We start from the raw sequence: 9,308 nt of genomic DNA on the forward strand, positions 1-9,308 counted from the left end.
AGAAGAGTTGAAAGTATAGTGAAAAAAACTTTTCATTTTTGAAAACAAAATAAAACAAATTGCCAGTCTGATTCTCAGAAACTTTAGTATATATTTTCTCTCAAGCAGGACATGTTCCTGTGTAACCATAATACCTATATCCATCAAAATCAGGAAGAGACCATATAAATCCACAGACCATATAAAAATTTTGCCAATTTCTCTAATAATGCCCTTTCTAGCATTATCCTAAAAGAATTCAGTTCAGAATCACTCTTGAATTTGTCATTTTCCTTTAGTCTCTCCTTCGATCAGGAATGCTTGTTTGTCTTTGATTTCTATGTCTTTGGCACTTTAGAAGATTGTAGGCTAGTTATTTTTAAAGATATTTAAAATTTAGGTTGGTTTAACGACTCCTTGTGTTTAGACTCAGGTTATAAAAAGAGATGCTATGTTGTTATTGCATCCTATCAGGGGCTCACAATTCTCACATGCCTCCTTACTGACGACATTTATTTTTTAATGTATTTTTAAATATACATATAACATTATATGATTTGTAAGGTACAACATAATGTTTTGAAGTATATACACATATTCATTTAACTCTAGTTGAGATTTTTACTAAGTTATCTTCTTCAAGGTTTTGGAAGCTACTTGCTTCTTATACTTTATCAGAAAGTATTTTCTTCCTCGCCTGAGTTCGTATCAAACTTCCAATGATGAGAGGAAATACATGTGAATCTGCATGGAAAGGAGAGAGAGCACAGTCTGTGAAACTAGCCAGAACAGGCATTTATCCTTCTAGCCCAGATACTTTGTTTATTAGAGGAAATAATTTGTTAATGATTATATTTCTTTCTCTTTTATCAAGCATTGTTTGTGATGCATTTTAAACATTAACAAAATATTTGTTTATATTTGTTAATATTAAGCTTATTCTTTAAACCCAGAAAAAAATGGTTTTATTATTGTTGTGGATATGGGTGACATGTGGGAGGTAAAATTGAAATAGACCCCAGGGTCAAGTTGTGGAAAGTATTTTGTCAAGTTAATTAGCTTGGGTTGTTCCTCATAGTTGGTAATAGGTTATAAATAGAAAAATGATCGTAGGAATTAGCATTTTTGATGAATTTCTTGACTCACACTAGTAAGAGTAAAGAATGCATTAATTTGGCCGGGCGCGGTGGCTCAAGCCTGTAATCCCAGCACTTTGGGAGGCCGAGATGGGCGGATCACGAGGTCAGGAGATCGAGACCATCCTGGCTAACACGGTGAAACCCCGTCTCTACTAAAAAAAATACAAAAAACAAAACAAAACAAAACAAAACAAAACAAAAACTAGCCGGGCGAGGTAGCAGGCGCCTGTAGTCCCAGCTACTCCGGAGACTGAGGCAGGAGAATGGTGTAAACCCGGGAGGTGGAGCTTGCAGTGAGCTGAGATCCGGCCACTGCACTCCAGCCTGGGTGACAGAGCAAGACTCCGTCTCAAAAAAAAAAAAAAAAAAAAAAAAAAAGCATTACTTTAATTGATCAATTTCACAGCAGTTTTAAAAATTAGTAATATAATGCACAAATGCAAAAGTGAATCTATCGTTCTTGTTTCCCTTGTTATTGCTAACATACTGGTATCAGAGCTTTGTTGTCTTTAAAAAGAAGTATTTCTTCCCTCCATGAGTTTATTTTTAAAAATTTAATAAAGTAAAAACAACTACATAAAAGCAAGCTTAGATAATAGTAAATGGGGATCAATACATTTACGTCTTATGGATGATGCTGATAGTGTTTCTTGTGTGAACTGGAAAATTACTACTACTTTTTAATTAGGCATATGATGTGGCAAATTAACTACATGCCTATGAACATCGGGCACCATGCAACATATTATCAAAAACATTATCTATTTTAATTCCCATAAATGACTACCACCTCTTTTCCATATGAATATATAATAACTGAGAAATGAAAAAATCATTATTAAGAATTCTACTGATAATCTAAACCCTCTAAACTGGAGAAAACACTAGCTTCAATTACATTGTTGGCAGGTAAAAAATATCATTTGCTGATACAACAAGGAGATTTTGCTCTTGTAGAATTATTTTAGGAGGACCATTGGCAACATGCGCAGGAACTGGCATTTAACTGTGTGCTGCAATGACGTTTGTCTGCAAATTCTTGAGGAACTTATTCAGGAACAAATCCATAATTATATAATCAATTTTTAAACCAGACTACCTATTTTATTTTATTTATTTTTTATTTTTTTTATTTTTTTTATTTTTTTTGAGACGGAGTCTCGCTCTGTCGCCGGGGCTGGAGCGCAGTGGCCGGATCTCAGCTCACTGCAAGCTCCGCCTCCCGGGTTCACGCCATTCTCCTGCCTCAGCCTCCTGTGTAGCTGGGACTACAGGCGCCCGCCACCTCGCCCGGCTAGTTTTTTGTATTTTTTTAGTAGAGACGGGGTTTCACCGTGTTCGCCAGGATGGTCTCGATCTCCTGACCTCGTGATCCGCCCGTCTCGGCCTCCCAAAGTGCTGGGATTACAGGCTTGAGCCACCAGGCCCGGCCGACTACCTATTTTAAAAACAGTTAAATTACTGTAAAAATTGGGTTAGAGCCTCAATATCTGTTTTTCCAACAAATGCTAAGAAGAGTAAATCTTCATGTTATGAATGTTACTTTTCCTTTGCTTTCTTTAAAATGGAGAAATTATGGTTATAAAGACATTTATATTTTTTCTAACAATATTCAAGGCATTTTATTATTATATTAGCCTATTTTACAGATTTTGTCTGAATTCTAAATGAAAAGTAATGAGTTTTTTTTATCTTTTAAAAAATCCTCTAACTATATAGACCTATATATTCAAGATATTGTAATAATATATTACTTAAGGATTTATTTAATTAATTAAATAAATTTATTTAATTAATAATTTATTACTCTGTTAAGGATCAAAACTCTATATAACCCATAATTATTAAAGCTAGAGAATAAGAACAATTAAAATACAAAAATTTAATATTAGTAATTTAGTTTTTAAAATCTACTTGCCATAGCATGTAAATTCAAGAAACGTTAATTTCAAGGTAATAGAGCTATGATAAATTTGTTTAGTGTCAGTTTGGGATAAGCCAAGTATAAAATAAGATTGAAGATGGTATTTTCTCTGAACTTCAAAGAGAACATGGATTAATTTTTAACATAAAGTTAGTAGTTAAATCAGGTGTACACAGAGTAAAGCTCTGTGATATTAATTACAAAGTTGTGTTTTCATTAAGTCTGAGAATTGAAGCAGGTCTTTTACTTCCATAGTAAAAATAAAATAAATAACATATTAATAATAAAAATGTTACATGGTAATTTCTAGAGCTATATAATTATAACAAATTACTTGAAAATGCAATTTGATCCTTAAGATGCATATTTGAAAGAAATTACCATAAAGACTTGTGTGTGCTTACCTGTGTTATGATATGCATATAGAAAAAGTAGCATTCACTGAATAAATTATCATTAATATGAATACATGGAGATTTGCCTGTATTTTCATGCAACAAAATATTATATGAAACTTAAATTCATTACATAACTGCTCACCATTTACATGCATGAGTAGGTGTGAATAATGAAGGTCTGAGTCTGTTACATTAAAATCTTTATATATCTAAATATATAATATCTTATCATTTATTTATTTAATTTTTGAGTTAGATCCTAAAATTGATTGTATTTTAGTAAAACATATAAAAAGTGAAAGTAAAGAAATAAATCTCGCAATATTTAAGAACATGGTTTGGGATTTAAGAACATGGTTTGGGATTTAAGAGAGAAGAGAATTGTTATCTTTACCCATTTCTGTCAGGTAAAATAAACTGGGGGCAGGGGTGGGGAAGGACTAAAGAAAGATAGAAACGAAAGCCACACTTGCTATGAAACAAGAAAACACATAATTCAAACAAGAGATTATATAAAGAAGGAATACTAGGTGGTATAAAACAAAATCTCAGGAACAGGATGATCATGCAGAGAAGAAATGTGTGTGTGTGAGTATGTATGTGTATGTGTGAGTGTAAATGGTGTGTATATCTTGCACACACATGCACAAAAGTAATATATAAAAATCAGAATATGAAAAAATATACTATAAAACAGATTTTTTTTTTAAAAAAAGCATGATTTTATGGAAGATGATAGAGTAGGAGGCTTTAGAAACCAGTCCTCCCATGAGAATAATTATTGAGCTGGCAAGAACTATCAGAATAAATTATTTTCAAACACTGGACTGTGGTCAAATACTTGCAGTGTCCACTGGAATGCTTATTGAAAAGCATAGTTTGATATATTTTGAGTTTTTGTGTTTAATATATATGATGTATATATAATGGCTATGTATATATAGTGGTTATATATAACATTGTATATACATAGTGTTTATGTATATTTATATGGAGAGAGAAAGGTAGGTTTTAAAAACGGCTTACAGGATTGTTGAGGTTGGCACGTCTGAGATTTGTAGTACAGGTCAGCAGTGTAGAAATTTAGGTAAGAGTTGATGTTACAGTCCTTAGTCCATAATTCAGAGAGCATCAAGATAGAAGCTTAGGCAGTATCTCTTCTCTCTGTTGCCATTTTAAGGATGATTTCTTCCTCTCTGGGAAATGTCAATCTTCATTATCAATAAAAAAATGTAAATTGATTAAACTCATCAATTAAAAGGCAGAGATTGACAGAATGTAATTCTTTTTAAAAAGAACAAGTTTCCATTGTTATAAGAGACTCATTTTAGAATCAGAGACACAAATAGTTTGAAAACAAAAATGCAAAAAAAAGTATCCCATACAGATAATATTCAATAATAACCAAATAATAGCTAGAGTGGCTATACCATTATAAGACAAAGTAGATTTCAAGTGAAAGTTGTTGCAAGAATCAAAGGACAAGTATTTTGATAAGAAGTTCAAATCATCAAGAAGACATGACAATTATGAAATAAACACAAAACAACAGAGTCCTAAAATATGTAAAGCAAAAACTGACAGAATTGGAAAGAAATATATAGTTGTACAAAAATATTTGGGGATTTCAAAACTTACAACAAAACTATACAATTATAAAAATGTATGCAACTGACCTAAGGATAGGCCAAATGTAATCTAATTAAGAATAAACAAATAAACATTTATGGCCAATAGGTATTTTACAAGGGTGCTAAGACCATTCAATGGGAAAAGACCAGACTTCAGTAAATACTGCTAGCACTTGATAAACACAAGCAAAATAATAAAATTGGATCCCTACTTCATTTGATATTCAATAATCAACTTAAAATGAATCAAAAACCTAAATATAACAAGAAAAATTACATAACTCTTAAAAGAAAATTTAAATGTAAATCTTCATGACCTCAAATTTATCAGTGGAATCTTAGATATGACAACAAAACATGAGAGACAAAAGAAAACCAATAAGTTAGACTTTATTAAAATTGAAAACCATTGTGTATCCATGAAAACTATTGAGAAAGTGAAAAGACAATCCACAGAATAGGAGAAAATATTTGCAAATTATGTATTTGATAAAGGTTCAGTATGAAGAATATAGATGGTTTACAAAACTTTATCAACAAAAAGTGAACAACTCAATTTAAAAATGAGTAATGGACTTGAATAGACATTTCTCTAAATAAGACATACAAATGACTGACAAGCAAATTAAAAGATATTCAATACCATTGGTATTAAGGAAATACAAATCAAAACCACAATGTGACACAATTTCACATTCACAAGGATGATTATAAGAAAATGAAAGAAAAATAAGTGTTATGTTTGCCACCTTCACCGCCCCCCACCTCCAATCAGTGAGTTAGACCAATCATGATCAGTTCTCACTCTTTTCCATTCAGCTCCCACTCTACCAACATATTTTCAGCATTCAGTAGTCTGTAAATTCCATGGTGACATGATTGCCAAGTGAATCACCTAATCTGGGGCTTCATAACTCTTAGATCTGTGGACTTCATATCTGCTCAGGGTAACTTATAATCTGTGAATAATCTAGCCACCTAATCATGGGAACCTTTAGATCTCACTAACATGTCCTCTCATGAGCATTGGTTACTCATGAGCAATGCACCCACACCTCAGTTAGTTCTTCAGGATGAATTTTCCATCTTCACGGTGGTCCAGTCAACCCTTTCAGTCATGCAATAGCATAGCAAACCATTCCATATTAGGAGACACTCTGTGATGTTTCTGAATGTCATCAATAAGAATCATCTGGAAGAATCATGCTGTTGTTCATCAGCAGAAGAATCAGTGGGTACACAGACACCCTTCCGTCAACATTTGTAGAGAGATACACTTGGGTTGAGACACAATTCTGTGCAATGTTTTGTCTGGCATCCAGTAAACCATTCCTTTTGTGACTCTTTCATTTCAAAATGAGGGATAGCGGTTGGGACTTCTCTTGGGTGAAGGCACAGAATAGTCTGACTTTATGAGGTGCATATTTAGCAATTTCCTGGAAACATTCAAAAAATGAAAAAAACTTAATTTTAGTAGCATGGAAAGAGAGTTTAGGCAGGATTTACAAGTTATTAATCAATTGGAACTATAGTTCACAAACAATAATGTATTTCTCCATAATTTTTCTCTATAGTATATAAGTTTGGTTTATCATTATTGTATAAAAATAACTACATATTTTAAAAATCAAACTAAACTTTCTATCATTTTTTAAACTTCAGAATTATATCAGAGATTGAGTTGTCTTTACACTCTATCAATATCCGTGGTCTTTTGATAATTCAAAAAGGATATAGACTCTGGGAGGCTGCATTTAAAATAAAGGAGAATTAATTAAATCACTGCACCTTTTGAATACAGAATATAATTAATAGCAGTTCCATACTATCAATTTATTATCTACTTATTACAGAGGCCTGGTCATTCAAAAAGGCTCAACCCTTCACTTTACTTCAGTTCAATGAATGAGAAAACAGCCCTCTAATGCAATAATAGTAAATTCATTTACATTTTGAAACATTTAAATGAATAAATAAATATCTACTTTGGCTATTTCCGTTACTGTATAAAAGCAGTGCTTTAATAAGGTATTATAATTAATGCATGTTAATTATAAGAATTATACCACTGAACCATTTAATGAAGAGTCCAAGAGGCCAAGACCTATGTTTTTTGAAAATGTAGGACAATCTGAATAACTAACCTCCAGAGACAATGCTGAAAACAGACCTAAGTTTAAACGGTGACTGTGACAATTATTCTTCATTGGAATGCTTTTCTACGCCTCTAAATTTTGTCTTTCAGATTGGCAATACGGCTCTTATTTTATGTAGTAATAAAATTATTTTATTCAATAGTTGAACTATTAAATACTGGACGTTTTTCTCTAGAACTTTAATGTTCAGAGCTTAATAGAGATTCATAAATATACAGGTTAACCAACCGGTGTTGATAGGACCTTTGATTGTTTATGTTAAAAGTAATTCAGAGAACATCACGAGACACAAATGGCAAACATTTCTCTTGTAAAGGGGGGAAAAAAAAGAAAAAAATAAAGAGAAGTTACTAGAGACAAAATTGCTTAACATATATGTAAAAAGTGTGCCCACATTATGAATCAAATTGAGTCAACAACTTTTAGCCTTACTAGACAAAGTATGACCTGTCAGTATTTATATATCTAATTTTTATACCTCTGTGTTATTTACATTTTCATAGCATAGAGGTAACTTTTAAGTATTTTTTTTTCTTGAATATGTGGAGGATAGATAGAGATCCTCTTAGAGAAATAAAATTTTAAATAGTGGTTAAGTACTTCTGTACTCAATATCCACATCAGCTTTAAACAGATGCTACCATCTGTCTTTAAAGCCCTTAGGAAAATTTAAACTAGGTTTTAAATATAAACAGAGGACAACTTATTTCTCATTAAAAAGAGGGAGAAATTGATGATGTAGGTAAAAGCGTTTAGAAAAATTTGCCAACTTTTCTCCCATGAAATTACCATCAATCAACAATGATTATAGAGACTTCATATTTGGAAAGCATTTCGTTCATTTTATGCTCACTTAGTTGCAACATTTTTGTCTTTTATTAAAACAATAGGTATAATAAAATGTGAGTACAATAGAAAAAGTACAACTTTCAAAGAAATGTATGTGAGTAGATTACCTTTCTCATTAATAATAAAAACAACCTTAACATCCTAATAAATAAAAAAGTCACATTTGAGTTAATGTAGTAAGAGTACATATGATTACAAGATTATTTTGTAGGCTAACCAAAGACAAACAATGTTTAAAATTTTATTTATCTTCCTTGTGATGCTACCTCACACTCTCTATATATGCCCTGAAATTAAAAACCTGCCTTTTAAATTTGACTGTTCTGGAAATTACATCTCTTGGAGATAGTTGATCCATCGTCTCCTTTTTTATTATACTCCTGTCTATTTAATAAACACCATGTCCCATGGAAAAGTATGCAATCACAGTTTTCTCCATTGCATGCACATGAACTAACTCATATGCCAGAACTTTGTTCCCCCTCATTTTCAAGAGTCTTCAAAGCATTGTCAAAGCCTTCAAACTTTATCCTATGAACCACACAATACAATAGCCGTACTTTTTACATAGTAGGTTATTCAAAAATATTTAAATTATTTAATTTAGAAATCATATAAATAAAATTCTCAGAGTTAATTAAAACAGGGAAGGAATCCCCAAACTTATGCTCTGGACTACATGTTTTTGTTGAATATGTGACTATTTTAAGACTATTCATGTTTCATCAATAACTGCTCAATAATTGGTTTTTAAACATGTATTTTTTGCTGTAATAAACTTAATAGATTGCAGACTACAATTATGACAGCTTCCTATATTTAAAGCTTTTAAATTGGCCCTAACAATAAAGTAGCTACTAGATGGCAATTTTATATATATATATATATATATATATATATATATATATATATATATGTTTGTGTGTGTGTGTGTATATATCTGTCCATGTCTATATATAGGCATGATATATATACACACACACATATATGTGTGTGTATATATATATATAGATATGAACAGATATTTTTCAAAAGAAGATATACAAGTAGCCAATAAACAAATGAGAAAAATGCTCAATATCACTAATCACCAGAGAAATGCAAATTAAAGCCACAATCAGATAACATCTTACACCAGTCATAATGGCTATTAAAACATCTGAAACAGACATTGGCAAGGATGTAGAGAAAAGGGAATGCATATGCACCACTGATGGGAACGTGAATTAGTA

The 9,308-nt window shown here is 31.5% G+C and overlaps 1 long non-coding RNA gene across 1 annotated transcript; it reads right to left on the reverse strand.

Annotated features, from left to right (window-relative positions):
- Nucleotides 1-483: 483 nt before the first annotated feature.
- On the reverse strand, nucleotides 484-6,550 carry LOC105472990 (uncharacterized). The gene is made up of 3 exons (XR_981980.2): nucleotides 6,127-6,550; nucleotides 4,467-4,636; nucleotides 484-723 (listed from the first exon to the last, which is right to left on the reverse strand). It is a non-coding gene; the product is annotated as an uncharacterized lncRNA (long non-coding RNA).
- Between the last annotated feature and the right edge of the window lie 2,758 nt (nucleotides 6,551-9,308).

This window comes from Macaca nemestrina, chromosome 6 (assembly GCF_043159975.1).
Source record: "Macaca nemestrina isolate mMacNem1 chromosome 6, mMacNem.hap1, whole genome shotgun sequence".
NCBI classification, from domain to species: domain Eukaryota; kingdom Metazoa; phylum Chordata; class Mammalia; order Primates; family Cercopithecidae; genus Macaca; species Macaca nemestrina.